Genomic DNA, 18,173 nt, shown 5'->3' with positions numbered 1-18,173 from the left:
CCGTATGGATCACCCCGACCACCTGTTGAGGTTTGATGATGCTGGTTTCAAGAGACTCCATCAATGTGGGGTGACTTTCTTGACGGGTGAGAGCATCAGCTTTCCGGTTGTCACAGCCCGGACGGAAGGTGACCACAAAATGGAACTCAGAAAAGAAGAGCATCCATCTCAGTTGTCTGGGTGTGAGATGACGTGCGGCTCTCAGAAACTGAAGATTGCGGTGGTCCGTATAAACCGTGATTTGGTGCGTGGCACCCATCAGCCAGTGTCTCCACTCTGCAAAGGCGTCCTTAATGGCTAGCAATTCCTTCTCTGCAATTGTATAATTGCGTTCTGCAGAATTTAACTTGCGTGACATGAAGGCAATGGGATGTAGATGCCCGGTATCTTCGCTCCTCTGCGAGAGAACAGCTCCCACCGCTAGTTCTGACGCATCAGCCTCTACCACGAAAGGGAGGTTTGGGTCAGCATGAATCAATATCGGGGCAGAGGTGAACGCGGTTTTCAACCGATCAAACGCTGTTTGCTCCTCTGTTCCCCATAAAAAAGGGGTGTTCTTCCGGGTTAATCGTGTGAGAGGTGCCACCATATCCGAAAAGTGAGAGATGAACAAAGTTAGCAAAACCCAGAAGTTTCTGGATATCCTTGACCGTGGTGGGTTGTGGCCACTCCACAATGGCTCGTACCTTCCTTTCAGCCATTATCTGCCCTGATGGAGTGAGCATGACTCCCAGGAATTCCACAGTTGTAACATGAAACTCACATTTCGTTAATTTGCAGTACAGCTAGTTTTGTTTTAGAGCCTCCAGCACCTGCCTCACATGTTGGATGTGTTCCGGTTCGTCATTAGAGTATATGAGAATGTCATCAATGTAGACGACTACAAAGATATCCAGGTAGTCTCGCAACACCTCGTTAAGAAAAAATTGGAAGGAGGCTGGGGCGTTGCATAGCCCAAAGGGCATCACAAGATATTCAAAGAGCCCATACCTGGTTTTGAAAGCGGTTTTCCATTCATCGCCTGATCGTATGCGTACTAAATGGTAGGCTCCCCTAAGATCCAACTTTGTATAAATCCTGGCCGATCTCACTTGTTCCAGTAATACAGGAATCAAAGGAAGTGGGTATTGATTTTTGGTGGTGATAGCGTTTAATGCCCTGTAGTCGATACAGCAGCGTAATTCCCCATTGGCCTTTGGAATAAAGAAAAGAGGGGAAGCTGCTGGGGATCTTGATGGTCGGATAAATCCCAAAGCAAGTAGGTTGTCCAAATATTCCCTTAGGTGTTTTGTTTCGGGTTGTGACAACGCATAGATTCGGCCACATGGAACCACAGTCCCTGGTGTTAAGTCTATGCGGCAGTCGTATTCCCTATGTGGAGGAAGTACTTCTGCTTTAGTTTTACTGAAGACCTCTGCATACTCCTGATAACACTGAGGTAATTCCACCTCTTTTTCCGTGGCTGTGGAAATGGTGTGAGTAACAGCCAATACCATAGATGGTCGGGGATTCTCCTGAATACAATGGTCCTGGCAATATTAGGAGGAGAATTCTAAAGATCGCTCTTTCCATTTTATATTGGGTTCATGCTTTTTCAACCAAGGGAGTCCCAATATTATTCCATAATTGGGGGCCTGGATGAGGTTAAACGACAGCTGCTCCTTATGACAACCCCCATACCACATCTCATACTCCGGGGTATGTTGGGTGATAGGACCAGATTCCAGCACATGACCGTCTACTGCAAACACTTCTTCCATGACGGTTTTATCCACCGGGGTTACTCCCAACTTCCGTGCTTCTGTCAAATCCATGAAGCAACCTGTCGCTCCGGAGTCTATCATGGCACGGACATACTTAGGGTCGTGATCGATCCATAATTCAATGTCTACAAAGAACAGTTGGTTTCCCACTCGGTTTTCTTCGGTTATTGAAGGGATGAAATGTGCACTTGAGTCCCTCCCTTCCTTAGAACTCAAGCATCGGAGTTTTCCGAACCCTTATCAACAGTGGCTACTGCTCCTTGACCAGTACGATAGCGACTTCCTTTCGGTTTAATCGGACATTCTCGTAGAAAGTGGCCTTTCTTCCCACAGTATAAGCACAGCCCAAATTTGCGCCGATGTTCTCTTTCACTGGTAGTGAGGGATGCTCTCACCACCCCAATGTCCATAGGTTCGGATTTACCTTCTGTTTTATCACCGCTAGTTGATTTCTCCCCGAACTCCATGGGTCTGTCTCTTCTTCCAGTCTCTCCCTTTCTCTCTCTCAATCTGTGATCCAAGCGTAATGCCAAATCAATAAAGGCTGCACATGTGGTAGGCTGGGGTTCAACTTGTGCTATTACATCTTTAAGACTGTCTGTGAGCCCTTGGTAAAACAGAACAATCTGTTTGGCTTCAGGCCAATCAGTTTCAGCAATCAATCTCCTAAAATGATTTAGGTAAGTCACAATATCCGAATTACCTTGTTTAAGAACAAGCAACTCCTTATCGGCTGAGAAGGTCTCAGCTCTCCTATCAAAAGTTTTCTCGAATTCAGCTCGAAACAGGTCCCAATCATAGAGGATTCCATCGTTATTCCTGACTATAGGTACAGCCCACTGGGCTGCCTCTCCTCCTAAATAGGAGATCAGAAAGGAAACCTGTGATTGATTGGTCAAAAAACATTTAGGTTTACAGGTAAAGTGCATCATCACCTGGGTCATAAACACCTGCACTTTCTTTCTATCACCCATAAACCTTTCTGGAGGAGCCAAAGGAACTGGAGAAGGCATTTCTACTACCAACGAGGTTGGCTGAGGGGCAGGACTCCCTGCATCAAACGGGTTCCGCTGCATAGCATCCATTCGTGCTTGCAACGCAGCCGTTTCCTGGCGTGATGCGGCCAACTCAGCTTGAACTAAGCCTAAGGCTGTCACTACCTCATCTAAGGTAGCCATTCTTTATATCAACCCAACCAGGAGGAGCAGAACTTTTAGGCCGATTATTCTGTCAGGTCCGTTCTGGATGCTCCTCGGGATTGGATCGATGCTATAAAGGGGCCCACCTCTAGATCAACCCAAGTCTGACTATAATTGTGCCCAGACTGTTAAGGCCATCAAGCGGGGGAAAAGTTGGGTCCGGAGGAGATCAGCTGGGCACTTGTAACCGTAACCTGTAATTACAGAAACAAGGGATAAGTACCACAGAACCCTAAACTGGAACATCTATCACTTTTCAAAGCACCTGTACCTCACCTGTATATCTCACAGGTGTGCCTGTATGCAGGAAGGATCTAAGGGCGGCTTCTATATCCCCAGGTTGTACTACTGGAAAATACAATACAGAGAGCATTAGCAAACCCCCATGTTCCCTCCCCTCCTGGAACGTGAAAGATGAGGCCAGTAATGAACACCTACCCTGGTGTAGGATAAAGATAACCTAAAGTTTCCCCAAAGAATCAATAAATGAAAATACTGATCACATTCCTGGTAAACGGTGGTTGATAACAAAAGATCTTTCTCCTCCGAGGAAATGCTTAAAAGAAGAACCTCAGGGTGTGCAAGACGCGACTACCCCAAGATCTCTCCAACATTCCCTTATAATGCAAAAGTAAGGAAAATAAATCATATGCCCAGCGTACAGTATATATATATGTAGCGTCTCTACAGATCCAGCTCTGTAGGTGCTCCAAAGTATGTAAGGAGTACTGAAAAGGTAAGGCGGCACCTATACCCAGGTGTCCTGCGCAATACCGGAGCAAGACGCTCCCTGAAAGTATGCTACAAACAGATTCCGAAAAAGCACTAAGAAGGCTAATGCCCCACTCGATCTTGAAAACCTGTAGCTGGAAAGATGGAAGGACACGGGCGCTTCCTAAGCCCCTCCAGGTAAATCCACACTCGAGCGGTCACACCAAAGAACACCAAGTTGTAGGCGCTTCCTAAGCCCCACCAGGATATTCCACAAACGTGTTCCGAAAACGAGGAACGCTGAACCCACACGCTGACCACGGCGTGTCCCTTCAGCGCAAGCCGAGACTTGGCTCCGCCGATACCCAAGGATCCTGAATGACGAGGAAAAAGTACACGAACCAAGACACAAGCAGGAATAATCGGCAGCGCGTCTTCCGCGAGACTTCCTGATAATCTCTAGTCGCGTCGCGTCATAGGAACGCGCGGCGCAAAGGTTCATGGGACATGTAGTTTCCCATTCCGTTTCTTATGATCGGGCAGGCAGTGATTTACCAGAGGTCGGGAGGGTGAATCGTGACAGTACACCCCCTCTCACAACACTCACTGACTGCCACCAGGTTTACCAGGATGTGACAGATGGAACCTCCGCACCAGCCTAGGAGCATGAACCGCCCCCACAGGTTCCCACGAGTCTTCTTCGGGACCATAACCCTTCCAAGATACCAGGTACTGAAGCCTCCCCCTCACTCTATGAGAGTCCAGGATGCGCCGCACCTCGTACTCCACCTCCTGTTCTACCCTCACAGGCGCAGGCGCTGCCTGACTTGGACCCCGCGCAGGCTTAATCAGCGAGACATGGAACACCGGGTGTTACCTGAAATGTGAGGGAAGTTTTAGTTTCACCGCTACGGGGTTAACATGACGAATCACCTGGTACGGACCAATAAACCGGGGGTTGAAAACACTGAACCTTTTGAAACGAATGTTCCGAGTGGACAGCCACACCCAATCCCCTTTCTTGTATCCAGGACAAGGCCTACGATGTCTATCAGCCTGAGTTTTGTACCTAAGCTTAGCTTTTACAAGATTTTTTCTGGCCTGTAAAACAGTCTTTCGTAACAGCACCAATCTTGTCTGCAACTGGGGAATAGGGGCTTCAACACCTGGCACACTCAAAGGGACGAATCTGGGATGAAACCCATAAGTACAGAAAAACGGGGTACACAATGTAGAGGCATGAATTGCGTCATTATATGCCACCTCAGCCGACCATAACCATTCCACCCATTCCTCAGTAGAGGAATCAACAAAACACCTCAGGTATTGCTTGAGGGTCTGGTTTAACCTTTCGGTCTGCCCATCCGTTTGCGGATGAAAGCTGGTGGACAAGGAAGAGGCAATGCCCAAGCGATCACACCAGACCCTCCAAAATTTGGCGGTGAATTGTGCCCCTCTATCCGACACAATAACCTTGGGTAGGCCATGCAATCGAACAATATGTATGAGCAGTAACTGGGCTAATTGACTAGCTGTAGGAACCACCTCTACAGGCAATGAAATGGCCCATCTTGGTCAAGTAGTCCACGACTACTACTATCGCTGTCATCCCATAATCCTGAGGGAGCCCCACCACAAAATCAACTGAAAAGCTTTCCCAAGGACTCACAGGTGTGGGCATTGTTTGCAACAGCCCTTGTGTTGGTCTATGACCGCTTTTAGCCTGCGAACAGACTGCACATCGTTGAACCCAAGCAAACACATCCGGCCGGATGGTGGGCCACCAGTAAGTGCGTAGCAACTTTTCCAAAGTTTTCTTCCCTCCAGTGTGTCCTGCGCATGGTAGATCGTGGCACCACTTAAATGCTTGTTTTCTCAATGCAAGAGTGGGGAGAAGTAATTGAGACCCCTTCCGTGGCAACCCTTGACGTATTTTCCATTCCGGGTGTAACCGAATCCAAGTTTTCCAAGCAAAGGTCATGATGCCTTTCTTGACTTTGTGGAGAAATTCTTCCGTATGGATCACCCCGACCACCTGTTGAGGTTTGATGATGCTGGTTTCAAGAGACTCCATCAATGTGGGGTGACTTTCTTGACGGGTGAGAGCATCAGCTTTCCGGTTGTCACAGCCCGGACGGAAGGTGACCACAAAATGGAACTCAGAAAAGAAGAGCATCCATCTCAGTTGTCTGGGTGTGAGATGACGTGCGGCTCTCAGAAACTGAAGATTGCGGTGGTCCGTACAAACCGTGATTTGGTGCGTGGCACCCATCAGCCAGTGTCTCCACTCTGCAAAGGCGTCCTTAATGGCTAGCAATTCCTTCTCTGCAATTGTATAATTGCGTTCTGCAGAATTTAACTTGCGTGACATGAAGGCAATGGGATGTAGATGCCCGGTATCTTCGCTCCTCTGCGAGAGAACAGCTCCCACCGCTAGTTCTGGCGCATCAGCCTCTACCACGAAAGGGAGGTTTGGGTCAGCATGAATCAATATCGGGGCAGAGGTGAACGCGGTTTTCAACCGATCAAACGCTGTTTGCTCCTCTGTTCCCCATAAAAAAGGGGTGTTCTTCCGGGTTAATCGTGTGAGAGGTGCCACCATATCCGAAAAGTGAGAGATGAACCTCCGATAGAAGTTAGCAACACCCAGAAGTTTCTGGATATCCTTGACCGTGGTGGGTTGTGGCCACTCCACAATGGCTCGTACCTTCCTTTCAGCCATTATCTGCCCTGATGGAGTGAGCATGACTCCCAGGAATTCCACAGTTGTAACATGAAACTCACATTTCGTTAATTTGCAGTACAGCTGGTTTTGTTTTAGAGCCTCCAGCACCTGCCTCACATGTTGGATGTGTTCCGGTTCGTCATTAGAGTATATGAGAATGTCATCAATGTAGACGACTACAAAGATATCCAGGTAGTCTCGCAACACCTCGTTAAGAAAAAATTGGAAGGAGGCTGGGGCGTTGCATAGCCCAAAGGGCATCACAAGATATTCAAAGAGCCCATACCTGGTTTTGAAAGCGGTTTTCCATTCATCGCCTGATCGTATGCGTACTAAATGGTAGGCTCCCCTAAGATCCAACTTTGTATAAATCCTGGCCGATCTCACTTGTTCCAGTAATACAGGAATCAAAGGAAGTGGATATTGATTTTTGGTGGTGATAGCGTTTAATGCCCTGTAGTCGATACAGCAGCGTAATTCCCCATTGGCCTTTGGAATAAAGAAAAGAGGGGAAGCTGCTGGGGATCTTGATGGTCGGATGAATCCCAAAGCAAGTAGGTTGTCCAAATATTCCCTTAGGTGTTTTGTTTCGGGTTGTGACAACGCATAGATTCGGCCACATGGAACCACAGTCCCTGGTGTTAAGTCTATGCGGCAGTCGTATTCCCTATGTGGAGGAAGTACTTCTGCTTTAGTTTTACTGAAGACCTCTGCATACTCCTGATAACACTGAGGTAATTCCACCTCTTTTTCCGTGGCTGTGGAAATGGTGTGAGTAACAGCCAATACCATAGATGGTCGGGGATTCTCCTGAATACAATGGTCCTGGCAATATTAGGAGGAGAATTCTAAAGATCGCTCTTTCCATTTTATATTGGGTTCATGCTTTTTCAACCAAGGGAGTCCCAATATTATTCCATAATTGGGGGCCTGGATGAGGTTAAACGACAGCTGCTCCTTATGACAACCCCCATACCACATCTCATACTCCGGGGTATGTTGGGTGATAGGACCAGATTCCAGCACATGACCGTCTACTGCAAACACTTCTTCCATGACGGTTTTATCCACCGGGGTTACTCCCAACTTCCGTGCTTCTGTCAAATCCATGAAGCAACCTGTCGCTCCGGAGTCTATCATGGCACGGACATACTTAGGGTCGTGATCGATCCATAATTCAATGTCTACAAAGAACAGTTGGTTTCCCACTCGGTTTTCTTCGGTTATTGAAGGGATGAAATGTGCACTTGAGTCCCTCCCTTCCTTAGAACTCAAGCATCGGAGTTTTCCGAACCCTTATCAACAGTGGCTACTGCTCCTTGACCAGTACGATAGCGACCTCCTTTCGGTTTAATCAGACATCCTCGTAGAAATTGGCCTTTCTTCCCACAGTATAAGCACAGCCCAAATTTGCGCCGATGTTCTCTTTCACTGGTAGTGAGGGATGCTCTCACCACCCCAATGTCCATAGGTTCGGATTTACCTTCTGTTTTATCACCGCTAGTTGATTTCTCCCCGAACACCATGGGTCTGTCTCTTCTTCCAGTCTCTCCCTTTCTCTCTCTCAATCTGTGATCCAAGTGTAATGCCAAATCAATAAAGGCTGCACATGTGGTAGGCTGGGGTTCAACTTGTGCTATTACATCTTTAAGACTGTCTGTGAGCCCTTGGTAAAACAGAACCATCTGTTTGGCTTCAGGCCAATCAGTTTCAGCAATCAATCTCCTAAAATGATTTAGGTAAGTCACTATATCCGAATTACCTTGTTTAAGAACAAGCAACTCCTTATCGGCTGAGAAGGTCTCAGCTCTCCTATCAAACGTTTTCTCGAATTCAGCTCGAAACAGGTCCCAATCATAGAGGATTCCATCGTTATTCCTGACTATAGGTACAGCCCACTGGGCTGCCTCTCCTCCTAAATAGGAGATCAGAAAGGAAACCCGTGATTGATTGGTCAAAAAACATTTAGGTTTACAGGTAAAGTGCATCATCACCTGGGTCATAAACACCTGCACTTTCTTTCTATCACCCATAAACCTTTCTGGAGGAGCCAAAGGAACTGGAGAAGGCATTTCTACTACCAACGAGGTTGGCTGAGGGGCAGGACTCCCTGCATCAAACGGGTTCCGCTGCATAGCATCCATTCGTGCTTGCAACGCAGCCGTTTCCTGGCGTGATGCGGCCAACTCAGCTTGAACTAAGCCTAAGGCTGTCACTACGTCATCTAAGGTAGCCATTCTTTATATCAACCCAACCAGGAGGAGCAGAACTTTTAGGCCGATTATTCTGTCAGGTCCGTTCTGGATGCTCCTCGGGATTGGATCGATGCTATAAAGGGGCCCACCTCTAGATCAACCCAAGTCTGACTATAATTGTGCCCAGACTGTTAAGGCCATCAAGCGGGGGAAAAGTTGGGTCCGGAGGAGATCAGCTGGGCACTTGTAACCGTAACCTGTAATTACAGAAACAAGGGATAAGTACCACAGAACCCTAAACTGGAACATCTATCACTTTTCAAAGCACCTGTACCTCACCTGTATATCCCACAGGTGTGCCTGTATGCAGGAAGGATCTAAGGGCGGCTTCTATATCCCCAGGTTGTACTACTGGAAAATACAATACAGAGAGCATTAGCAAACCCCCATGTTCCCTCCCCTCCTGGAACGTGAAAGATGAGGCCAGTAATGAACACCTACCCTGGTGTAGGATAAAGATAACCTAAAGTTGCCCCAAAGAATCAATAAATGAAAATACTGATCACATTCCTGGTAAACGGTGGTTGATAACAAAAGATCTTTCTCCTCTGAGGAAATGCTTAAAAGAAGAACCTCAGGGTGTGCAAGACGCGACTACCCCAAGATCTCTCCAACATTCCCTTATAATGCAAAAGTAAGGAAAATAAATCATATGCCCAGCGTACAGTATATATATATGTAGCGTCTCTACAGATCCAGCTCTGTAGGCGCTCCAAAGTATGTAAGGAGTACTGAAAAGGTAAGGCGGCACCTATACCCAGGTGTCCTGCGCAATACCGGATTAAGACGCTCCCTGAAAGTATGCTACAAACAGATTCCGAAAAAGCACTAAGAAGGCTAATGCCCCACTCGATCTTGAAAACCTGTAGCTGGAAAGATGGAAGGACACGGGCGCTTCCTAAGCCCCTCCAGGTAAATCCACACTCGAGCGGTCACACCAAAGAACACCAAGTTGTAGGCGCTTCCTAAGCCCCACCAGGATATTCCACAAACGTGTTCCGAAAACGAGGAACGCTGAACCCACACGCTGACCACGGCGTGTCCCTTCAGCGCAAGCCGAGACTTGGCTCCGCCGATACCCAAGGATTCTGAATGACGAGGAAAAAGTACACGAACCAAGACACAAGCAGGAATAATCGGCAGCACGTCTTCCACGAGACTTCCTGATAATCTCTAGTCGCGTCGCGTCATAGGAAGGCGCGGCGCAAAGGTTCATGGGACATGTAGTTTCCCATTCCGTTTCTTATGATCGGGCGGGCAGTGATTTACCAGAGGTCGGGAGGGTGAATCGTGACACCTCCTCAGACCAGCGTTGTTTCAGGGTGGTTGTAGCGTCAGGGAGGTTATTAACTAGCTTTCGATATGTGAGGGAAGTGGCCATTTCCTGCATGTGTTCGGTCAAGAGCCTATCCTCGAGAGGAGTGGATTCCCCAAGGACAGTGCCAACCGGTATAGCCGATTGAAGCGCATGTTTAACTTGAAGGTATCTAAATATCTCTGTTTGTGACATTTCATATTGTGTTTGCAGATGGGTGAAGTCTACCACCCTACCCTTTTTCCATAAATCTCCTACCACTGAAATACCAATGTTGTCCCAGGCCTGGAATCCCTTACTATTTCGGAGGAAGCCCAGTCTGCTTGAATCCCACAGTGATGTCATTTGGGTGATGGTTCTCAAGCATTTGAGTCTTCTGTTAGCTCGATACCAAAGCTGCACAGAGTGTTGCGTTGGGCCTATCAAGTCTGAAGGTGGATGGGGGCTGTATAGATTACCCAGCAGTCCCCTGCCTTCCAAAGAGTGTCTGTCACCATGATATGTAGGTTCAGTTTGCGGGCATGTAACCAAAAATTAATCTGCTTAAGATGTGTCGCCCAGTAGTAAAGATCTACATTTGGAAGTGCAATTTCCCCATTGTACCAACTTCTAGTCAGTTTATCTTGCGCTATCCGTGGTGGCCCTCCACCTCACAGCAGGTGGGAAACTGATGCCGCTATCGATTTAAAGTACTGTGTGGGGACTAAGGAAGGGGTATTCTCAAGAACGTAAAGGAAGCGGGGGAGAGCCATCATTTTATACAATGCTGCCTTTCCTAGGAGCGTGAGAGGGAGAGACTGCCACACCTTCACGTCACATTTGAAACGGTCCAATAGGGGGCTGAGATTTAGACTGTAGAATTCATCTGGGTCTGGTGTTATGTAGATACCCAGGTATTTGAATGCAGTTGTGGTTACTTTTAAGGGGCAGGTCAATGGTAGGGTAGGTGGCGGACCAGAAAGGATAAACAGGATGGATTTAGTCTAGTTAATCTTGTATCCTGATACACTACCAAACTTTTCACACACATTCAGTAGTTCAAGAATTGATTTTTTCGGGGATGTGAGATACAGAAGGATATCGTCCGCATATAGGGATATACAATCCTCCCATGTGTCAGTCCACTGGAGCCCCTTGATGAAGGGTTCCCATCTGATCCAGATCGCAAGTGGTTCCAGGATCAGTGCGAATAGCAACGGAGACAGTGGGCATCCCGGTCTCGTGACTCGGCCAAGTGGGAAATCTCGTGAAATGTGTCCATTTGTGACAACATGCGCAAATGGCTTGGTGTACAGCAAACGAATCCAGGCGCAAAATTTGGGACCAAATCCCAAATGTTGGTGCACTGCAAACAAGTAGGGCCATTTGACTGTGTTGAACGCCATAGTGGCATCTAGAGAGAGAATGACAGCAGGGTCTTTGAGATAGCTGGCACGTGCAAGGACCGCATGAAGCCGTCGGAGATTAAGGGCCGCGCTCCGATGTGGCATGAAGCCAGATTGGTCCGGGTGCACTAATTTCGCTAGGTGAGGAGTGAGTCGCAATGCTAGTAATTTAGCGAGGATCTTAGGCTCCGCGTTAATGAGTGAGATCGGATGGTATGAGGCACAGTCCGTCTCAGGCCTGCCAGGTTTGTGGATCGCAACAATCGTGGCTAGTCGTTGATCTCGTGGCAGCTCTCCTAATTCCAGACTGTCGGAGATCATACTAAGGAAGAAGGGGGCTGTCGATTGTTTCAGTCTCTTGTGCATTTCAACTGGGAGCCCATTAGGCCTCAGTGCTTTGCCAGACGCTAAGGCGTAGGTAGCGGTCTGCACTTCATCAGTGGTAATGTCGGCCTCAAAGAGGAGAGCTGCCTCCGGGGAAAGCTTGGGTATTGATAGATCCTTAATATATTCATAAGCCTCAGCAGTCGAATAGGCTGCCCGGTGAGCATAGATTTGTTCATAGTGGTCAGCTAGAAGATTGACTAAACCATCTGGGTCGGAAATCGGGGAGCCTGTAGGAGAGGTAAGTTGTAGAATGACTTTACGTGCCCTCTCTTTCCGATCTAGCCAGGCCAGCATTTTCCCTGCCTTATCTCCCAGTTCATACACCCTGTGTCTAGTGGCTTGTATCTTGGTTAGCGCTATTTCTCTCTGGTGGGCCAGAAGTTCCGTTTGCTTTAGGCGAACTGCACGGGCGGTTCCCGGAGATGGGTGGGCCTCCTGCTCCTCAATGGCTACGGTGAGTTCAGCCTCGAGGCTGTCCAGTTCCGCCTGACACTCCCGCTTCTGTCTCAGAATGGATGCCATAGCTTGTCCCCGGAGGACCACTTTATACGCCTCCCAGAGCGTGCTGGGTGAGTCCACCGAGCCCTGGTTTTCTTGGAAGAATTGTTTAGTGGTATGTGCGAGGGTTGACTGAATGGGTAGAATCTGGAGGAAGCTAGCGTGTACCGGGAACATGCGCCTTCGGCAGACCTGATGATCCGATATGCCTCTGGGGCGGATAATGACCTCCTCTATACCCTGCAGTGCGTCTAGTGACACCAGGAAATAATCAATACATGTGAGAGTTTTATGCACTGCTGAGTAGAAGGTGTACCGCGACTCATTCGGGTGCTTGAATCTCCAGCTGTCTGTAAGCCCTAGGGCATCTATGAGACCGAGAAGACGTCGCCCACTTTGAGTTTCAGGCCTGGTAGGGAATCTGTCCTGTAAGCTATCTACTATGTGATTGAATTCGCCCCCCATTAGGAGTGTCGCCTCTGGGAGTGTCAATAGGAACGTCGTAAGAGCTGAATGGGATTGTGTATGGAGTGCAGGCGGTATGTATACGGAGACCAAATTTAATAACCTTCCTTCCGAGCGACAGGTCAGCGCCGCGAAGCGGCCCTGTTTGTCAATTTGTGTTTGTTGCACCGCCAATGGGAAGTTTTTCCTAATAAGAATCCCCGTACCCCTGGAGCCCGAGGAGAAGTCTGCATGGGCCACCATCTGATAACCCCATCTGTCCATAGCTCGAACCGCAGACCCAACCAGGTGCGTCTCTTGCAGAAAGATCACCGCAGGGCCACAGCGTTTCAGGCATTGCAGTACTAGGCCTCTTTTCACTTTATCTCCCAGGCCCCTAACATTCCAGGTGAGAACGGTGAGAGTCGTCCGAGTAGCCTGCGGCTCATGCGAAGCAGTTTCAGCCATTATCTAAAGTAAGGTACATCATGCAGGTGACCCGCCAATTATTGTGTGCATTGAGGTGGATCGAGAATCTAGAGTTGAGTGTCGTCCCATAGTGCTGTCAGAACCAGAGTGAGTCGAACAATCAAACAAGAAACAATTGTATACATAACAAAAGCTGTTGCATAAGTTACCTTCCCATCCCGCGTCCCACCCACCCTCCCTGCCTCCCTGCCAGGCGAACCTACAACTGCCCGCCACCCCAACTTTGCAGAGTGCTTTATTGTCCCTCCCAGAACTGCAATACGTGCGTGTCGGGGAGAGTCCTTTGCGGCAGCAGCCTTTTGGAGTCCCTTAGGCTCCCCCAGTCCAGAACTTCAAGACAGCTCAATTGTCAGCATTCATGGTGCCGTACTTTCTAGTCCAAAGTATTGTTTGCAGGTTGGTAAGCCCTACTCTTCTTCAGGATGCAGATCATGGTGGGACTCCTGATCCCCAGGGCCCATATCTTCTGCGGAGTCCACCCCCTCTCGGTGGCGGTGCGATCCCGGTCTCTGATTCTTTGGGTTTGCTGGACGCCATCCCTCTAGCCATTCGAGGGTCGTCTCTGGCGTGTCAAAGAACCATGTTTTCCCTTCAGCCATTACCCTCAGCCGTGCTGGAAATAGCATGGAATATGGCAATTCTTGCGCCCGCAGCAGTTTTTTAACCTCAAAGAAATTACGATGTCTCCAAGAGACGGCTGCAGTATAATCCGGAAAGAAGGAGAGGGTCGAGTTCAAAATCCGAACATGGGGGGGAGATCCTGGCCGCTTGCAAAATGGCGTTGCGATCCCTAAAGTTGAAAAGACGTGCGAGAACAGGTCTTGGAGGCGCCCCCGGTTTTGGCCTTCCACCAGGCACTCTATGAGCGTGCTCGACTGAAAAGAAGTGCGAGAGTCCCTTGAGCTGTAGCTTAGTTTTTATCAGGTCTTCAACACAGAGGTCCATTGCCGTGGTCCCTTCCGATTCAGGAATGCCAATAATTCTGACGTTGTTCCGTCTAGCGCGCCCTTCCTGGTCATCCAGTTTGTCCATAAGCAGCTTGTTATCCTTTTCCAGGCGGGCCACTGATACTTGGAGGTCCGAGGTATCTTGCACCAGGGATTTTGCCACTATCTCCATATCTTTTACTCTGTCCGCCATTTTGTGGAGGTCTGCCCGCAGCAGGGATACATCCGTAGAAATCGTTCTAACTGTCGTCTGGACATTTGCTAGCACCTTCATGATGTCTTCCAATGCTACCTTCTTCCCTCCGTCACCCTCCTGTGCTTTGCCGTGAGGTGACATCGTATGCGATCCCTTTTCGGATGCATACTTGTCCAATTTCGCCTGGACAGTCTGGTTTCTGGGCCCTCTGCCCGCTTTATCACTGTGGGTTGTAGGGTGCGTACCAGTTGTGAACTTGGTGGAGCTACTGGGTACACCAAGCACACGCTCTCAATATTCTCGACGTCCCAATCACTAGCTGTCATAGCGGGGTGGAGGTGAGAGGGTTCGCGTGAGGTTGAGTTGATGGGTCAGAGGCAATGGGCGAGGCCGGAGAGGCGTCCTTCGCAAGGCCGAGAGTCCAATGGACGACGTTGGCCAATTTTCTGCCACTCGCAGCAGGGTCCTGCCAGCCAGGGAGGTAATCAAAGGAAGGAGCAGAGGCGGAAGGAGCGTCGTGCAGGCGTGCGCCGTTATCTATGAGGCGGCCGCAAGCTTCTGTAACCAACTGAGTCCCCGGTCTCAGAGGCTTCACCAGGCCTCGTACAGTCAAGAGCAGATAACTTCTGAAGCGGGCTTCGGTTTAGAAGCATGGGGGCATCAGTGTATGCCACTCGAGTTCCGACGTCGGAGGAGCCCCTTGGTAAGCCCCAATTCAGCGGATAAATGTGCGGATTGATGTTTAAGGGCTGCTGTTATTCCGGAGCTCTCGCACTAGGTGGCCATTTTCCACGGCCGGTAGCCACGCCCCGGTCAGTGCAGTTTTTAGTCAAATATTTTCCATGTACCAAGTTTTGAATTTTGGCTATCTGGGCACATTTAGTCCAAGTGTCCAGGACTGGAGAGGCACGATTTGGGAGGTTAGGGCTCACTCAGGCTGAGTCCCGGTACAGGTACAAGATGGCAGGAGCCTGCTATATCCCTGTGGCACTGAACAGGCAGCCAGCAAACTCACCCATGGAGTCACTCTAGTAGTCCTGGGTTCCGTTGAAGAAGGAGGTCTCAAGTAGCAGGACAGGCCTTAGAGGGCTCTAGGCAGGATCCAGGCAACGAAGCAGCCCTTCCAGTTGCAAAATGAAATACAATCGTTTTGTGGAGTACAGAGCAGGCTACAGCTGCAGGCAGTCCTTTGAAAGTCTTTATGCAGTTACAGAGAGTGAACTGAAGAGTGGATGTGGGGGCCTATTTTTATACCTAGTGCCTTCTTTGAAGTTGGGAAAAGTTTATAGAGGTTTCTCTTTGAAGTGCTTAGAATTTCCTGAATCCCCTGCCCTGAATACAGGTTGGATGCAGAGACACCAAAGAGAAGACAATCCCTTTGTGAGAAGGCAGAGCACTGCCTATTCGGTTCCAAGTGGGGCTGTGCCCAGCTCCTCCCTTCAACCTTGCCAGCAAATAACCCATTCAGACACGCCTAATCATATATTCTGTGTTTTTCTGGGAGGAATTCACAAAGTCTAACTGTCAGTTACACCCAGTCATGTGACCCAATGGAGGCTGCAGGTACTAAATGGCGGAGGCATTAAAATGCCAACTCTCTAAAAGTATACAAAAGAGTGAGAGATGGAATGCTTGAATTAATGTCAACCACTGGTAATCTTATCCATCGTTATTTTGCACACCATGTTACCTCAGTTTGGACCAAGATATATGCACCGGGTATGCCCAGACATGGTTCCCGAGCTCCCTGTGCCACTGGAACCAATCTATGCTTGAAGAGCCCTAACTAGCGCAAAACCAGTCCTAGGTTGCGTGTGTTCCAGTTCAGAGAGGACCAGGCCTATTCCAATTGAGCTGACAGTTCAGTGTCAAAACTGAATGCCATATGGCTGGGTTCAAAGTGATGTGTCATGGTGGGCAAAAATAGGATGGATTGGGATGTGGCCCAAAGTGATTGCCATTGGCTGATATTGATTTAGGCTTTCCATCCATCACCTTGTGGTTTTTGCATTTGCTGCCCTATGTGCTCCAGATATTCTCAGACGTGGGTCCCAGGCTCATTGTGCCACTTGAACTAAGCTATACTTTGCTGGAGAGCCCTAACTATGGTGAAACTGGCCCTAGGTTGCATGTGCTTTGCTTCCGGGAGGACCTGGCCAGGCAGTTCAGGCTGGACTGTTCCCATGAGGAGCATTGTCAAGACGGATTTGCATATGGATTGGTTCAAACTCAGGTGGCATGGTGAGCATAAACGGATGGATTGGGATGTATCCCTGAGTGATTGCCAGTGGCTGTGTATAATCCAAGCATTCCACCCATCACTTTGTTGTTTTAACATGTGCTGCCCTAATTGCACAGGGTATGCCTAGAAGTGGTTCCCGGGCTCACCGTGCCACTGGAACCAAGCTATACATGGCTTAAAAGCCCCAATTAGGGTGAAACTGCTCCTAAGTTACTAGTGTTCCGGTTCAGGGTGGACCTGGCCTGGCAGCTTGGGCTGGGTTGTTACCGTGAGGGGCAGGCCCAAAACTGATTTTGATAAGGCTGGGTTCAAACTGACGTGGCATGGTGGGCATAAAAAGGATGGATTGGGATGCGGCCCAAGCGATTGCCAGTGGCTGAGATTATTTCAAGTATTCTATCCATCACCTTGCTGTTTTGTTTCCTTTCTAAAAGTGGCACTTACAAGAGTGTAATTTAAAATCTGACTTTACCATTACAGATAATTTTTAATTATGATTTCATTGACACCAAACATGAAATAAGTGCTGCAGGCACAGTAATAGCATTTAACTTACTGACCCTGGGTAAATGTTATACCACCCTAAAACGAACGTATTAGTATATTAAATAGGCCAAGCCAGTGTAAGCCAATCTTATCATGTTTAAAGGAGAAAGCATACGCTCTTTAGCACTGTCTAGCAGTGGTAAAGTGCACAGAGTCCTAAGGTCAACAAAAATGTATTAATTAAAAAGTAGGAGGAAGTAAGGCAAAAAGTTTAAGTTGACACTGCAGAGAGGACCAGGTCCAACAACATAAAAACAGCCAACTGTAAAATGGCCTGGTTTCACTTCAAAGGGATCAGGAAAGCGTGAACTGCTATGCCAACTCATCTCTAAATGGGAGCACGCACATTTCATAAATCTTTCATCCCTATAAGACATCATTGCTCAGGTACATCATGTGCCCATTAGGTTCAGAGAGTAATGGACACTGTCTGATGATGCCTTTACCATTAAAGGTCACTCACTGAAAAAGAAACTGAAGTGGTATATAGATACTGCTGGGTGGAGGTTTGGTCCTTTGACTCATTCTTGGAGGCAAGATAAAAAAGCCCTTTCTTGAAGCGCGCTGCCTCAGGCATACCATGAGATACAGGAAGGATGTATTTGGCGAAAAATGTTACCTAGCACAAGAAGGTAAAAGTCAAAGGGCACAAAATGTCAAGCAGATTTTTTCCAAATGCCTGAAATCCAGCAAGGCTGATTTTTTTTAATAAGGATAAGGACAACACTAGCAGTATATTTATGTCTGGGGTTACATCACTCTTGCATCACGCAATAAGAAAATGCTTCTCTGGATTGTTTTTGTGCAGGAACGTGACCCTTCCTGCACAAAAAAGAATCCTGCATGCAAAGCAGACACCTTTGCACCATGGTGCAAGGGTGCAGGTGGGGTCGCTAGACAGCAAATTGTGAACCAGCACAGTGGGAAAAGACAGGAATACACCATGTTTCATAAATACGCACATTCCTACCCTTTCCAGTTTTCGTAGGGCAGTGCAGCAAGAAGACTTGCAGCACTGCCTTATGCCAATTCCCCATAAATGAGGCCCACAGTGACATTTCAGATGAAATA

Source organism: Lissotriton vulgaris, chromosome 5 (genome assembly GCF_964263255.1).
Source record: "Lissotriton vulgaris chromosome 5, aLisVul1.2, whole genome shotgun sequence".
In the NCBI taxonomy this organism is placed as follows: Eukaryota; Metazoa; Chordata; class Amphibia; order Caudata; family Salamandridae; genus Lissotriton; species Lissotriton vulgaris.
Note: the sequence above shows the minus strand (reverse complement) of the source record.